Source organism: Rattus norvegicus, chromosome 3 (genome assembly GCF_036323735.1).
Source record: "Rattus norvegicus strain BN/NHsdMcwi chromosome 3, GRCr8, whole genome shotgun sequence".
Taxonomy (NCBI): Eukaryota; Metazoa; Chordata; class Mammalia; order Rodentia; family Muridae; genus Rattus; species Rattus norvegicus.
In genome coordinates this window covers 143,489,249-143,506,629 of record NC_086021.1, presented here as the reverse complement: position 1 = coordinate 143,506,629, position 17,381 = coordinate 143,489,249, and the positions used below count along the sequence as shown (strand labels likewise).

General features: G+C 45.5%; 1 protein-coding gene across 16 annotated transcripts in view; it reads right to left on the bottom strand.

Moving 5' to 3' along the window:
* Nucleotides 1-17,381, bottom strand: part of Plcb4 (phospholipase C, beta 4) — a 369,409-nt gene that overhangs the window by 268,500 nt on the left and 83,528 nt on the right. For 11 of the 16 annotated variants that reach the window (XM_063283131.1, XM_006235085.5, XM_039104325.2 and 8 more), the window contains exon 2: nucleotides 13,137-13,205. The exons of the other annotated variants lie outside the window; for them this stretch is intronic. The gene's annotated coding sequence lies outside the window, so the exon portion shown is untranslated. The remainder of the gene's footprint in view (nucleotides 1-13,136; nucleotides 13,206-17,381) is intronic. 16 annotated transcript variants of the gene reach the window in all.

Sequence of the window (17,381 nt, the reverse complement as noted above, 5' to 3'; positions counted from 1 at the left end):
CCTTCATGGCTCCAGTGCATGTGCAAAGAAAACCCTTTTCTGTTTTGTTCAATAAAATAACCCAACAAACAAGAAGTATGATAACCTTCTATCTAGGAAGGAGGAAATCAAAGATACTATCCTGAATTCCATATTATAACTGTATTTCTTCCCTTACTAAGACTTAAAATTGTTATGAGCTAAGAATGAAGCTCAGAGGTGAGGGCTTTCACAGCAAGCTTAAGGCTATGTTTTCAGTGCCCAGGACAGCCAGAAGACAGGAGACCCTCTATTCCCTACTCATTTGAGATTTTTTTTTGTGGATTCCATACAAAATGTCCCCCTAAGGCTCTTGTGTTCAAGGCCTAGCCTCCAACTAGTGGTGCAATTAAGATCCCGGGCGGACAATCCACACTGTTGAGTTCAGACCTGCATAGGCTATTCTTAGGAGGTGGGCCACTTTAGACATCCATTAGGCATCCATTTCTTTGTTCTCTCCCTCCATCCACCAGCTGCCTGGCCACCATTACATGGAAGCCTCTTCACCACAAATCATATTCTGCCACTCCACAGTCCCCAAAACAAGGGGCTAAGTAACTCTGAGCCCAGAGCTAAAACAAGCCTTCTTGTCCTCAGGTTTATTACCCTTCAGGTAATCTGTCAAAGCATTAGAAAGCTAACAGATTCGGATGTCAGATACATCTTTACAATCAGGCATGTATTTCTTCCAATATGCTAACATCCTATCTGATTCACACAGCGTCTCAAGAACTGCTGTTTTCTTGAATTTTACCACAACAAATTTAAAGTCATTTTATGTAAAGAATTTTTTTTAAATGTGCATGAACACAAACTCAAATTGGTATTTCCTCTGCCGTTTTCTTTGCATAATTTTTCCTTACCATTAACTTCTTTAAAAATGCCTTTATTTGTGCATGTATCCTAATCTAACCACTTTAAACGAGGTGGTTATATTACCTCATTAACACCTCATAAAACTCATGAAGAAAGTCACTTCATTTTAATGTTTGGAGCCTAGTTCACTCCGCTCCATTTAATGGGCATTTTGACTAATATAATGAGGGATGGAAGGGCAACATTGTGAGGTGACAAGAAAAAGGGACCTGAGAGTTCAACCAAAGCCGCCTCCACTCTCTGTGGCGCTGATCCTACTGGATAAGCAAACTTGATCATTTAGTATTAGTTATCAGCTTCCTGGAACTCAACTAGAGCCCCCCCACCCACCCCTCTGAAAAAAGAAAAGACGAAGGACCCTGAAGCTAACATGAACAGAAATGATTAACAATAAAATTAATGCTGATTGCAAATGTAACCTTCAAGATGCCCAGAGCCCAGTAATCCCTGAAAGACCAGATAATAAGGTCTGATTGCTTTAGAATGTCACACACAGGCCTGGGAGAAACAGCCCTGTAAATCGTCGGCGCAATTTATGTACAAGGAGTCCAAAGTTAATTTCTGCAGTCTAAGTCATTGTGTTCTCCACTTCAAGTCTGTCAAATTAGCCCTTTATTTCCTGCATGCTTTGTGTGGCCTGTATTCACGTGCAGAGAGTGAGTCCGGAAAGCAGAACCTGTTCCCTGAGAGCAAACCTCTTGAATATTTGCATATCACAATCTTTTGTGTCTTAACTCTGTCATCTAAGAACAGCATTAAAAGTGCATCCTCATCATCCTCTTGGGGTTGTTGAGAACTATACGAAGCACATAGCTAATACCACCGCCGGTGTTGGCTTCCTGAATAATGGGCACAGGTACCCTTTATATGACTTCTTGAAAAATTACCTATGAGAGATGACTGAAGACACAAGAAAAAAAAATCTACCAAGAAAAACTCTTCCTGGTAGCTATCACAACTGTAAACATTTTATAATCATATTCTGGCATTACAAAGTGTATATAAATGAAATCATTTAGTGGAGTAAGCCAAAAGACATCATCCTATGAGCAGAGTCAATGGCTTTTGCTGCCAACCGGCTTAAAACATTCTCTCCTAAGTGGGTGGTGGTGGTATAAGCCTTTAATCCCAGCACTAGGGAGGAAGGGGGAGGGGAGCTCAGGAGAATCTCTGAGTTCAAGCCCAGCCTGGTCTACATACAGAGTAAGTTCAAGGGCAGCTACAAAGAGAAACCCTGTCTCAAAAAAGGAAAATAACAACAACAACAACTAATAATAATAATAATAATAATAATAACAATAATAATAAAGTTCTCTCCTACTTTATGATTTAACATTGGCATTGTCTTTCTTGATCCTATAGAATCTAGAGTTTTAACTTGAATCCCAGCAAAAGTTAGGCAATGTTTATTCTCAACCTTGACCTTTTTCTTAGACCAGGCAATCAACATGAAAGCCTAGGCTGGCCTACTGGGAAAGCAGAAACTGCATAGAATAAAGTCACCCCATCCCAGAACAGCCAGCACATAGCTATACCCAGCCACGCTACATCCTGTGCCTAAACCGCATCATCAGAGCCATCTATCGACCCACAGCTGACTTTAGATGTGCTCGGTGATCTGCACAAGAGCCACGCAGCTCATTCACAGATTCGATAAAGCTACGTTTTCCCAAAGCAATGATTAACTCACACACTTTCACTTCCTGCTCAGGAGCCCCTCCAGATTAACACTCAGCACACTATGGTCTTCAGACAGCACTTTCTTCAACTGGGTACTGGACACGCACGGGATGGATCAAAGCAAAATGGGAAATGCTGTTCTCGACGCCAGGCTCTGCTTAGGAATGATACAATGGAAGGCACAGAATAGTAGTTAGTGACTGAATACCCGAAGGTAAAGTGGCCCAGGTGGACAGTGCGCATGGAAAACGTGGGATCAACATGGCAAGACCTGATGGGAACCTGAGCTCTAGCCCCTACTATGAAATCAAGGTGTGTTTTTACCCCAAACTTTCTTACTGTTACCTTCCGTCTTCTTCAAGCAACTGTTGCTTCCCACTTGGCTACTGAGAACAACCAACGCCAGCCCTCATTCATCACAGAAATCGCCTTCCTTGGAATGAGCAATTAGGTATTAACCCTTGACCTTACAGTTCCAAAGACGTTTTATCAGCATCTTTAGCCAACCTGAGAGCACATTTCTCCAACAGAAAAAGACGCTTTTATCTAGACACAACGAATAGCAGGGCTGTTTTTTTCTCTGTTCTCCAAAACCAATGAGGAGCACCTACTCATACCTCACTTTGCTGGACAGGCTGTAGCTGACGTTCATATTCATTCCTGCTGAAGAGCAGAGAGCTGTACACTCAAAGAGGGAGGAGCTATCGATGAGTGAGTTCTACCCCTAAGTGCGCACGCTCAGCCCAGTATCCCTCGCGGAATGAAAAATGTGCCTGGGTTCCAGACCCTTCCTCTTGGCTCTTCTTTAAGCATCTAGTTATGAAGAAACGTATGTGTTTAGATCTCTCTCGCTCCCCGAGGACTCCTGAAATCAAATCGCTTTGCCAACACGGCCAGGAAAACAAATCATTTGTGTTGTGGCTGAGCCATACGGCTCCCTTCACAAACACCAGCCGAGCCTGCACAGCTTTGCTCTCACAGAGCCATTTGGGAGAAGATTTTCATGGCAACAGAGGAAATGTTTCTACTAAAACAACACCTACACTTTGCTGGGGATATTTTCAGGAGGCTTCCCCGACTGCCGTTTAAGTCGTTCAAGTATCTCGTTTAAAAGTCTGGCCCAGGGTGAAGTCGGTGGGCCCCATGGGAGGATTTCTCGATCAGTTATTGAATGAGTAATCTGGAGCAAGTCACTTAACCTGGCAAGACCTCAGGACTGTGATAAAACAGAAACCTCAGCCCCTTCAGGAGTCGATGAAATCATGCAAGGAGACACAGTCTAGCACCCAGGTGACATAACAGGAATTCAAAGTAAGGATGGGAACTGGAAGGATCTGTGGCAAATTCAAAGCTAAAATTAACCTTAAGAATCTTAGGGGATAAAGATGGGATATAGTCACTGTGGTCTAGTGAATAGAGTCCACTTCAGCACCAAAAAGTTATTCCCAAGCCATTTGAGTCAGGCTTCCGCTGTGCCCCCATGGTTCAGTACCACTACCAGTTAATATCAGTGAACAAAGTTTCCCTGCTCCCTTCTGCAAAGCTTGAGTTTCAGCTCGGCTTCTCTCTTAGCTCCATCCTGAGTCTGTCCTTCCCTCCACAGGCTGGGTATCTAGAGCACTCCAGAGTAACCTCTGTCCAGTGAGCTCTAGTTTAGGGTCCATATCCCAGGAAACCCAAATTGAGACAGCACAGATACATTCGTTGCTTAGGTGACAAAAGTAAGTCCCACCGAGGTTACAAAACATGTTGGATTGCACAAACCAGGAGTGGTGTTGCTAGAACTGGAGCCCGGTATCTTTAAACTGCCATTCACAATCACTTGATGACATTTTCATCATTTTGACCAAGAAACTAAACTAAACAGTTGGATATTGTCCTCAAGGTAGACTTCAAGAAGCAAATCAGGACAGGGAAAATCACTGTGAAAATAAAAAGGCAACTTCCAGGCTAACAGTGAAGCTCGAGGGTTTCTCATTTGCCCTGGGTGCAGTAGCCAGCAACTGAAACAGGAGAGAGGAGTGGGTTTGACAACAGGGTGTGGGGCTATCAGAGCTCAGGGACTGGAGCCACCTGGTGACAACAGAACAGGCTTCTGAGTTGCGAGGATGGAAACCATGACATGGACACAGTTATTCCCACAGGTACTGCGGGTAGAGACACAGAGAGACACCCTGGCTCTGCCTCCACGACAACCTTCACCAGGGCTTACTCCGGTGCCAGAGGACAATGCGGCCTAGGAGCAGGGGCGAAGCATGGAATAGACAGGTCTAATGGACACAGCTGTGCTTAAACAGCCCAAGAATGCAGCAGGAAAGAAACCGGCAAGAAGCATAAACACTCTGTGAATAAAATTGAACAATTTAAAGCATGAGTCTACGTACAGCCAGCGAAACGGCAAGTGATCGCGTATGCTCTAGCTGCGCTAAGCAGGGGTGTGGGGTGGCATCGCGCTCTCACACTCACTGGGTCTTCACAAGCACAGGCTTCCGTTACTGCTCAGCTCAAAACCCGAGGTCTAAAGAGACAAGGCTTCCAGGCATGGTGGCTCACGGCTTTGATCCAGCATTGGTGGGACAATTTATGGACAGCCTCAGATATGCAGCAAGCAAGACCCTGTTCTTAAAAAACAGGAAATAACTTAAAAATAAAACTATGATTGGGGGGCTGGGGATTTAGCTCAGTGGTAGAGCGCTTACCGGGGTTCGGTCCCCAGCTCCGAAAAAAAGAACCAAAAAAAAAAAAAAAAAAAAAAAAAAACTATGATTGGGATTACAGCTTAGTGGTGAGCGCTTGCCTAGCCTAAGAGAGGGTCTGGGTCCATTCCTACTGCCAAAAATACATAAGAGCCAGGAGCTAAAGGTTTCCCATTATTCTCTCTTAAATACATTTTTAAAAATCTAATACTTCAAAAGTGTGTCTATCCTGCCACAAAAACCTGTTTATTTGACAGTGCTTAAATGGGTAGAATTTCATTACCCAAATTTTATTTATTCAGCTCAAACTGCTCTACAATTTCACATGCAAGTCAACAAAGGAGGAGCTAGAACACAGATTCTTCTCAGGAGTCCTATGCTGACTTCTACTCATGAAGCAGAGGGAGGGGCAGGGAAGGGGAAGGAAAGGAAAACAGAAAATAAAACTAGATTCCCAAAGATGGGCAGCCACAGTTGAGCTTCCCAGAGACAAACACAGCACGGCTCCTCTCTGGTCTTCCTATTTTAAAAACCTCTTACATTACAGACCCTGAGGAGGAGATATGATTTGTTCTTTCAGTACAGACTACGAACACATTTAGTCCTTCCACCCTCCAACAAAACTTCTTTGAGGACATTAGAGCCCTTAATGGCTTGAGAGAGGATCTGGGGTTGAGACCCGGCTTTGCTTTTAGCCGCCTGTTTGGCATTACATAGGCCAAGGATCTTCTCTGTGCCCGTTTTCTCATTTCCTTCTGACATGATGTAATGCCATGACTGCATGGGATCCACACTCCTTTCAGCCCTGAGTAGACTGATCCCACACAAAGACAACAAAGACCCTTTACAGATCCAGATCACCGGTCTGTCTTTTCCTTGACATGGCCCAGATGTCTATTTGTGAGACTGCCTACCAGAATTAAAAGCACAATCTATGGTCGTGGCAGAGAAAGAGTCTGACCTCATTCCTCACTCAGTTGACTGTGATCTCATCCAGCGACTCTTACGCTGGGTCGAGGGTGGTCTGACTGCAGAACACGCTCAACTCTTCTCCTTTCCTGTGACCACACCTTCTGCCATGTAACCTTCAGGTGCCATCCTCTGCTGTCACAGGCCACACCTGCCGTTAGCCAAGAAGACATTATCGAACAGGATGTAAAGTAGCAAAGGCTGTGGAAGTCCTCATACAGCGGCCTTGTCCCCTTCTGTTCTTGCTCCTGTGCCATACCTAAGCAAACATGCCAGACCGAGCATGCTCGAAGGTGAAGGACACACATTGCAGAAATATGTCGCCTTGGTCTTACTGGCTAAAGTCATCCTAACTCACCAACATAGACACATAGGCCAATCCAGCTGAGGGCAGAACTGTTTGCCCAGTCCGCAGGAGACCATAGACACTGCTGTCAGCTGAAGTCAGCTAAGACCAGATGAAGAGCAAGTGAACCTCTAAACGTTTAGGATGGGTACATTTTTAAAAAAAATAGGTATCTTCAGAGCCGGAAAAATGGCTCAGCAGTTAAAAGGACTTACTGTTCTTTTTGTATGCCAGGGCTCAGCTGCTAGCACCTACATGGAGACTCACAACCATCGATAATTCGTGCAAGGAGATTCAGCCCCTCCTTCTGATTCCCATGGGCACCAGGCAGGCACACGGTGAATATACATACATACAACATACGTAAATGCACGTAAAAACACTTGTAGTCAAAATGAAGTAAGTCCAATTTGGTTTTGCAAAATAGGGTTTACCCTGGCTGCCCTGGAACTTGCTCTGTAGACCAGGATGGCCTCAAACTTGGGGATCTTCCTGCTTCTGCCTCCCGAATGCTGGTACTAAAGGCATGGGCCATCATGCCAAGTTAATTTTTTAACTTTGCAAAGACTTTTTCAATTTTATGTTTACTTATATGTAGAGAGGGTGTCACGGGCCTTAGATCCACTGGAGTTAGAGGCAGAGGCAGTTGTGAGCTACCTACTGTGAGGACCGGAAACTGAGCGTCCGTCCTCTGCCAGGGCAGTATGCTATGCACTCTTAACCACTGAGCCAGCTCTCAAGGCAACACACCACCGATGCTTACATGCTTGCCTTCCCCTGAAGTTCTGTGCTTGCTTGTTATGCGGCTTACCGTGGCAATACACGATGGACACCATTCCTGCGGATGCAGACAGCCCAACTGTAAGGATTGTTTCTAGAACTATACTTCGGAGTAATGTCACCCTGCACACGCTTTAAATCCATCAGCACCTTCAAGTCTCTCAACGTTCCAGGATGAAGAAACTGGCTGAACTTCATCTAACTCATATTTTATACAACTGGTTGTACCACAGACCTCCAAGTTCAAGCCCCAATCAAATCACCCCCAGCGTTAGAGCCCAAGTCTAGGCTGAATAGTCTATGCAACCTCTCCGCTAGCTAGACTGTGTGTGTGTGTGTGTGTGTGTGTGTGTGTGTGTGTGTGTGTGTGTGTGTGGTTTTAAAAATGAAAGATAATATTGCAACATGAGTGAAGAATTATATTAGCTCAATCTTCAGTCTGGCACAGCAGCCTCTTCTTGACTTCTTCTTCCTCTTTTCCTATACACATTGTGGACAAAACCACTTTCCTTTCAGCTTTGTGGTGAGATCCACGAAGGCAAAGTGAAACCACTCAATGGGACAATCCGGATTGCCGCAGCCAGTCATCTCCCCATAGGACACCTGGTGGCACAAGCAGTATGTAGGCTCATTTGGATCCACAGGCATGTGCAGGACATCAAAGGGGTGAACGGATAGGATACTGTCGACAAACACAGACCTACTCTTATGCTTCTTTTCCTTTGGGGTGTCCTCTTCTGATGTCCTCCGGCCTTGGGCCCAAGAGCTTCCTTTTTCTTTCTGACTCCAACCTTTTTTCAAGCTCCGTGGTCCAGTGCTTTCAAAGCCACTTCCATCCCTCCTGTCCTTCAGGTCAGCCTCAAAGCATGTCAGGTCAGCATCAGGCCTTCGGATATGCTTATCCACCACCTCGTAGGTCAGCCTGGCCAGCAGCACCTTGCCATCACTGCACTTCTTGTACTTGCTGTAGGCGCCCTGGATCTTCTGGGGGTGCTCCACACGCTGGGCTGATGAAAGTCTTCAAGGTGGAAAGACACTCTGCAGCCAGGACGTCCGTCTCTGCTTTCTTATCTTCTGATCTCTGGTCCGGCTCTCGCATCAGCTGGAAGTTCCTCTCAAGTTCACGGGGAAGGTTCTCAGTGCTGTCCAGATAGTGCTCCAAGTACACAGCAGTCGCCATCGTCGCTGCGGCCACCTAGACCATGAATCTTATGTTCTCCTCCAAGATGGCAAATGGGCCCTTCGAAACAAAAACAACGAAAACCACCCCACAAGCACTCTGACATCACAAAACTTTGTGCTTATAATCGCACATGATTAGAATTTAAGGGTAAACGACCAAGTATTTAAAATCCACAGACGGTGCTACTATCTGCTCCAATAACCTCTACAATTTCAATATCCCCACATGTCTTTGATTACCCGACACAGGCTCACCATCCACTGCCTCCCCTCACTCCCTGACTCCTACCCTGTGTGCACTACGTGTGCTTCCATCAAATGGTCCTGGAGCTTCTGCTCCGAAACCCTCCAGAGTTTGGTCACACGTGACGTGAACCTGAAATCATGGCTCATGCCCCTCTGAATCAGCAGGAGTCCCCTCAAGGTGTGAAAGTTCATCCAGCACTTGCAGCTTCCCTGCTGGCTGCGCCTAGGGGACACCAAACCCCCACATGCTCAGTAGCCACAAGGTGGCACCATAAAAGCTGGTCCACAGAAACATCCACTACACTTTGACACTCAGACTTCAATTTCCGGTGCTCGAAATTAGCAGAGTCCAGAACAACAACCCTGGCATAAAGTGTGGCCTGTACAACGTGGAATTTCTTCTGCAAAGTCCCCAGCACTTAGTCATACACAAATCTCAACAGAAGCAGGATTCATAAAGCTTCGTTTGTTCTTCATGTACTGCTTGAGGTGGTATTTCTCCAAAGCTTCTACTGGGGCCCTCAGACCACGCTGTAAGACCACCTGACAGAACTGACCTGGCATTCATAGTTTCCTACTATAAAACACTGCCATTTGGTGCTGCCTGCATACTGAGAGGGGTCCGCACTTATTCCACTCACAGTAGGGGATTCAGAGATAAACAATGAGCACTCAGTGGGCAAAGTATGTAGCTACAGGGAGAAAGGGGCAGTAGTGAAATGGATACAGAATACAAATACGACTGAAGTTTCTGAGTGTCCTCTCTTTATCCTGCACAGCCCCAGGAACAGATATGTACTAACATTAGTCAGCAACTCACTGGGGAGTGAGAGGCACCGACGATGGAAAGACTCCCTGCCTCAGTCAGCCAATGTGACCACTGTGAATTTAGAAAGACTAAAGAATTAGACTTTCTGAAAGATTTGATTTTGTTCCATTTCTATTATGTGCATGCACGTGAGCGTGCGTGCGTGTGTACATGTGTGCGTGTGTGTGTGTGTGTGTGTGTGTGTGTATGTGTGCATGCGTGCATGTGTGTGTGTTTAGGCAGGCTTACACATTTTCAGTTCTTGCAGAGGCCAGAAAGGGCCCTGCATGTCTCTTGGGAGGAGAATTTCAGGCAGTTGTGACCCACTCAGAACTGCACCAGGCTCCTCTAGACGAGCGGCGTGTGCTCTGTCCTACGTGTGCTCTGTCCTACTGAGCCACCTTTTCAGGAGCTAAACCCACATTTTTTAAGATTTAGGTTACTTATCAAAGACCTAAAAGACATTCAAAAAAACAAAAACAGGATATGACCATACATTTTCCTAGTTGGGAAAAAAATACTCCTTTTATTTTCCGGAGAGAAATATTGTAAACCATTTGTCGCTTCCAGACTCCTGATAATATCGTGAAGGACACACAGAGAAAGACTCTCAGAGCCCAGTGGCTTGGACTTTTTGCTTCATGTCACTGAAAGTCACCAGAGAAATATTTCTACTTCCGCCCTGGACACACAATTCCATACTCCAGTCATGAAGGAAGATGTCATCTTTAAACAGAGAGACAAAAAATTAGTGCAAACACAAGGTGTCCGAGAGCCGAAAAACCGGGTGCTTGCAGGGAGAGATGGAACAGGTGCTGTCTACTTCAAGACCCTACAGACGGGCAGCGTGCACTTGAGGGAAGAACTCCTCGCTGTGCATACCTGCAGCCTTGTTCTCCAGGACTGATTTCTTTTTTTTTTTCCTTTTTTTTTAATTTATTTAATACTTAATAATAATTCTTTGGTTTCCGGGCAAACATCCCCTCCCCCCTCCCCTTCCTTATGGGTGTTCCCCTCCCAACCCTCCCCCCATTGCCGCCCTCCCCCCAACAGTCTAGTTCACTGGGGGTTCAGTCTTAGCAGGACCCAGGGCTTCCCCTTCCACTGGTGCTCTTACTAGGATATTCATTGCTACCTATGAGGTCAGAGTCCAGGGTCAGTCCATGTATAGTCTTTAGGTAGTGGCTTAGTCCCTGGAAGCTCTGGTTGCTTGGCATTGTTGTACATATGGGGTCTCGAGCCCCTTCAATCTCTTCCAGTCCTTTCTCTGATTCCTTCAACGGGGGTCCTATTCTCAGTTCAGTGGTTTGCTGCTGGCATTCGCCTCTGCGTTTGCTGTATTCTGGCTGTGTCTCTCAGGAGCGATCTACATCCGGCTCCTGTCGGTCTGTACTTCTTTGCTTCATCCATCTTGTCTAATTGGGTGGCTGTATATGTATGGGCCACATGTGGGGCAGGCTCTGAATGGGAGTTCCTTCAGTCCAGGACTGATTTCATTTGAACTTTCCTTTGCAGCACCTCACGCCCATTCATTGTATCTAAAAACAAGGGCTGCACAGGAAGCTGCACTTAGGAAGATCCAAAACATCTCACAATCAGTTTAACCCTTCAAATCTAAAATTAAGAAAAGGCACTTCCAACCACTGCTTCATTATTCTCCCAAACACACACCCTGCCCCACTGTGTACTAACATGCCTGTGTTCATGTGTGTGCAATGGTGTGTGCATGTGTGTTTGTGTGTGCATATGTGTGCGCGTGCGCACACGCGTGTGTGTCTTATTTCCCTTCCATCTGAAATCCTTTTTAAAACTCCATGTAAAAGTATAAGCCCACACAACTGGCCACTAGCTATGTCAGGAATGAGACAGCAGGCATGCTCTGTGACTGACACTCCCTTTTGTGACAGGCCTTCAGTGCAGGAACCCTGAGTGCTTCTCAGGGGAAATTCTATCCTTTGGAAATGTTCCAAAATTCATTTTTGTCCTCCCACAGCCTGATTTTCTGCATGCATTCTTTCAAAAACCATCTCCATCCCCTGGGAAGAAAGAAAACCGATACCAAAATTAAACAAAGGCAGTCTTCTGAAGGCCTCTCATGCAAAGCTTTGCAAATAAAAGTGATTTCTTGACTTTGTTCTCTCTTTTCTCTCCACAAAGTTAAATCCCTCACAGTTGTTCGTTATTTTCATTTATAAATGTTTTGCCAGGTAGGAGGACCAACATCCCTGCTACAGAAGGAAGCCCGGCCAGCGAATGCCCAGCACAGGAACCACAGCGGCTAGAACTCCCACAATGCACAACTGCATCCACCCCCAGTTTCTTGCCAATGCTGTTCCTTAATTGGCCATGAATAGTTCCAGTCAGCCCCAGCAATTTCTGCACCCTGAACAGCATAATCTCCTCAGGCATCAGCTGCAAGCTGAAAGTCCCAAATTTTGAAAGAGCATCCAATTAATAATCATCATAATAATGATGAAAGAGATGCCAAACTGCTGTGTGGCGTCTGCCGTTCACAGTGAAAGCTCAGCTAACTGAACCAAATTACTCTCCTCCTGTTCACCCAGTCATTTCTAGTCCCATTTTTGTTTTGAATATATTTTTTTGAGACATTGTCATGCTGGCTCAGATCTAACATTTTGGGTTTTGTTTGTTTGCTGTTTTGCCTTAAAACCATATTCTCTTATAGCCCAGACTCTCCTCAAACCTGCAGTGCAGTTGAGGATGGGTGACCTTAAACTTCTAATCCTCCTGCCTCCAACCCCTAAGCACTGGGATTACAGGTACGTAACACCACAGCTCTTCTTCTCTGACGTTCCTTAAATGGTCTATTCAGTAAGGAAACTTTCTGGAACCCCATAGAACCAAAGGCTGTGATTTCAAACTTCCAATTGTATCCACTAACCAACATTGATTGAGCAAAGACACTATCTGGATATAAAGATAACTGCCGACAGCTGATATCAAGAAAATCACAAGTCCAATCAATAAGACATCTCTAAATGACGATGGTGCATCTGGGAACAAATGCTTCCTGCATACTTGACCCACACCTCATGCCCTAGTGATGATACTGACATGAACCTCCCTTGAACCTCCCCTACTCGCATGGAACTTCTTCCTGGAGCAAGCACCGACAGAAGAATACGGTCTGGATACCAGAAGATCCTAAAGGTAGGACTATAAATCTCAAGGGTTGTAGTATTAAAACAGGAAAGTGAAATAGGATTCCACATGGCAGAAATTTCAAGGAGGTTAGATCATCAATCTAATGGTATTGTGAAGAAAGTGACTCCGTCGATGAAAGAGTGTGCAAAGGCCCCATGACGGGCAGGAGTAAGTAACAGCATTTGGCAAGGGTAGACAGCAGGGCATGAACAAAGTGGGTAATACCAGATGAAGTCAGAGGCTACAAGGAAGGGACCATGCCAGCCCACGAGACCCTTGTTAGGGTTCTGGCTTCCATTCTGAAAGAAGCAAGAAGCCACTGCAGGTTCAGAGAAGAAGGACATTATTGGACATATTTATAAAGACTCACCCAGGGTGCTTTGTTGAGAATCCTCTCAAATGGTTTTCAGCACTCACAGAGAAACTAGCCAGCAGGCTCCTATAGAATCCAAAGGAAAGCAGGGGTTAGACCAGAGGGCAGTGGTGAAGGCAATACCAACTGGCTGCCTTTGGGACGCATGCTCAGTGTCAAACAGAATCATATACTGATGAACTGGATGCTGGCATTGGAAGACAGGCATTGGTTTTGTTTGTTAAATTTTAGTTTTGTTTCCTTTTTCTCTGCTAAATACTGCTTTGGCTTCTGTCTTGGGCATCACCCAAGAGTTTCTGTGTTTAGGGCTCGGTCCTCGGCTTGGTAATAATGAAAATAGTGGAACCAAGCAAAAGGAGGTTATGTGGTTGAGGATGTGCCACCAAGGGAGATATGTGACATTGTTGGTTCCTCTATTTCCCAGATGTTACAGGAGAGCAGCTTCTCAGCAAACACTCCTGGTCTTGACTTTCTGACTAGCCAAAACAAAGACAAGGGAACTAAGTGACCATGGGACTAAACAGGGCACTCTGACCCCAGTCAAACTCTCCTTCTTCTAAGCTGTAGGTAGTCTTGGGGATTTGTCTAGAGAAAGGAAGCTGACTAACGAAATGCTCGATAAAGCTCCAAATGTGTGCTCCCTGGGCCATAAGTCCTGTGATTTATGGTTATACACTACTTTATGGCTCTTCACTCTATTCTGTCGACAAACCCAGCCAGCCTGGGCACCAGTGACCATGCACATCTCTCTCTTCCCACTGAGAATCCAAACATGTTCATATTCCTGTTTTCAGTCTCTCCATTTTCCCTTGTCTCTTTCCCTCCCGTCCCTCTCTTCCCTCTCCCTGTTCTAATGCCACCCACTGTGGCAGAGTGGTATCCATATCCCAAGTGGTACTGATAGCTCTGGCCTCATCTCCCCAAATTTACCTTACCAAAACTGGAGAGAAAATGATGACCTGACTCACTTATTTTATGATACAATGCCAACACTCAGTCTCTGTACCCTGTCTCCAAAGGAGCTTTCTATAGCCGGCCAACTATAGCTCCCTTTCCTCTCCATATTCCTTCATTGACATTGGAAATGGGCATTCTGTCACTTTAGGTCTCTTAAATAATACTCTCCCAGCCTAGAAAGCCCTCTCCTCCCTCTCTTGCACAACTTTTCTTCAATGCACGTATGCATGCCCTCTGCTCACATTCTGGCCTCTACAAAATGCTCTACTCAGGTCCTACACCACAGGTCCCTTCTGCGCTGATGAGCAGGTATTCGTTAAAGAACACATGACAGCTGGTATTCACTTTACATGCTCCACCAACACAGCAGAGCATTTCATACATGTTAGGTCTTAGGCAGTGATGTCCGAAAAATACAGTCTTGCCTTAGCTCAAGCTGAACTGCAGAAGGATTTTGGTAGTTAGACAAAAACCAACATTCCTCAGGAACTTATGAAATGGGTTCCCATCTGCCGAAAAGTTATTTTCCTTGCTTTGGGCATAAGGGGCATATGGCTCTCCATTGAAATATACCTGTGGTTACACATCAACCTTCATGCTTGCCTTCAAAGACCCCAAGCTAGCATCCTAGCGTTTCTCACGTCCCCCGGTACCCTAAACTCCTGGACCTCTCCAGTTCACAGCTTCCCTCCCCTCAGGCCATCCTTCTTATAACCCGCTGTTCTCTTTTCTCTCTTGTTTTTCTCACTGTTCTTCCTTCCCTTGCAGATAGCCTTGGCCACGTCCAGTCTGCTTTTTTTTCCTCTCTGCTCTGCATTCTTCCAAACATGTCTGCGCTCGCTCTCTCTCTCTCTCTCTCTCTCTCTCTCTCTCTCTCTCTCTCTCTCTCTCCCCCCCCCTGTCTCTCATAAACAAACCCCCCATCATGGAGTGGAGTGGCCATTTTGGTGGTTTCTTTACTGCACCCCTTGCACACAATGCACTGTTAATAAATTACTTATTTTAAATAGAGACTTAAAATCCCTAAGAATTTACTCATCGTCTTTGGGGAAGATAGAATCACAGTCACTTCCTACTGCATCTTTCTGTGCCCCACCCCCACAAGTGCCATTTTGATTCATCCACTCATGTTCGTTTTAGACAAAGACCATTCTACAGAAGAACAAAACTTACACCTGGGCTTGTCTCTTAAGAGTGGACTCCCAGGCACATGACATCCGAAATCGTAACCAAACCAGTATTTTTAGCTCATAATCAAACAAATCACTGGCTTCATGGGACTCTCACTGGAAATGGAATGAGAAGTTATGGGATACTGATCATCACTGGCCCATCATCAGTGCGATCTCAGGGATTAGACCTGAGGCCACAGGGTTACAAAAGCAAAAAGGGACAATGATGGCCTTTAGTCCAACGACTTACATTCCAACCAGGGATCTCTGCCACACGGAACAGCATGCTTTCTCCATCCTTTTGTATCATGTTCCTCGGGGCAAGATGTCATTGACCACCTCCAATGGCAGGGGTCACCCAAGAAACTAAGTCCTCATGTTCCCTAAGGGAGAGGACTCCTAAGTTTTCAAGGTGATTAGTCCTCCATTAACCCTTTGTTTTTCAAGGCAACTGCCTGCTATTTTTAATTGACATAGATAAATACTTGTGAGTGCCTAAGCCGGAAGAGGGCAGCCCCATTCCTCTAGAGCCTGGGGCAGAGGACAGGTAGAGCCTACAGCTCCTCTCAGGAAGTGGGATTTGCACTTAGAGCAAAGACATCAGTTAGAAGTTGCCAGGCAGACCAAAGCACAAAATGAAGAGAGCCTTTTTCTCAGGGGCAGAAAAGGACACTGGGTAAAAAGAAGAAAAAGATTGCAATTGTGCTTTATGCCTGTCATCCCAGCGCAGGAGTGGCTGAGGCAGGAGGATGCTACGTTCAAAGCCAGTCTGTGAATAATAAGATGTTGTCCCCAAAGATGAAGTAAAATAAAATAACAAAACTTAAAACAACAACAATAACAATAATAATAACAACTCCTGGACAGTGAGAAAGGTAATGGCTGAGGGAAAGTTAGAAACAAGAAGAGTCAGGTGGGGCTTTCTGGCCTAGTAAAAGAATGTTGAGTTGGATGGGCAGACAGTGAGAGTTCTTTCAAATAATCCTCAGTGTGTGAATTGCCCCACTCATCTGCCAACATTGATTGTGGCTCTTTTGAAATAACATGCCTACCATAAGTGCCTTGAAATAAAACAAAAGCCCTCCGTAGCACACAACTGCCCCCTCTGAACCACAGATGAGTGCTGGGCAGACAGAAACAAACACCAGTGTGTCTTGAGAGCATTTAAACTAAGACACAGTGGCCACAGACAATTGGTGATTAACACTTAACTTAAAGTTTCCAGAGTGGATCATAGTGGATACTAAAAGACATAGAAAACTAGGTATCCAGGAAAAAAAAAAAGCTTCTCTTCTCAAACCCGGCTCTACGGCTAGGGTGACCTTCCGAATGCAATGGGACTTGTCATCCAGGACTTCCTCTCTTTAGGACACTAGTAATAGCTTCTGCTTTTGCACTTTACAATGGTTCTCCTTAACACACTGCGTGCCCCTTCCATGATCTGTCCATTCTGCATGGAGAGAGTATCGAGAAAAGACCATAGACAGGCTAGCTGAGGTCATCGCTAAACTCAACTGCTCATGTTCTGTGAGTCATCGCAAACACTCCAACCACAAAGAATGGCAACTGCTTCAGTCTCTCAGGGAGCCGTGTTGTCCAGCTGAGACCAGTCAATCCACAGACACCTGAAAAGCCGGCTGTTGTTCTGAGCCAGTAAGTTTTGGTGTGCTTGGGTACAAAGCAAGAGAGGGAGAAAGCAGTGAAAGTCCAGAGCAACGGATGAGAAAAGGAAGGAGACACAGACGAGTCCCTGCAGGGCACGGAGCCCGAGTGCAATTCTAGAACTTGGCGCTTGAGCTCCAGGACATCTGATCAAGTTATGGGGCAAATCAGGATCTAAGTCTCATTAATAAAATAAGAATGGACTCAGAAAGGAAGCCTGGAGACCTTCGTAATAGGGTTAAAAAGGAAAATCCCCTGGGCAGCAAAGCTATAAATCTCAGGAGGTGCCTGGAAGAGGAAAATGGAGGAGAGAAAGGAGAAGGAGGCCACGCTGTTTGAGCTATGCCAGTATGGAGGTCAGACACATGGCAGATAAGCTATGAGCAGGAACAGCAGACTCAGTAATGGAGAACTGATGCAAGTTCAAGGTACCGGTGAAAGTGCATTTAGG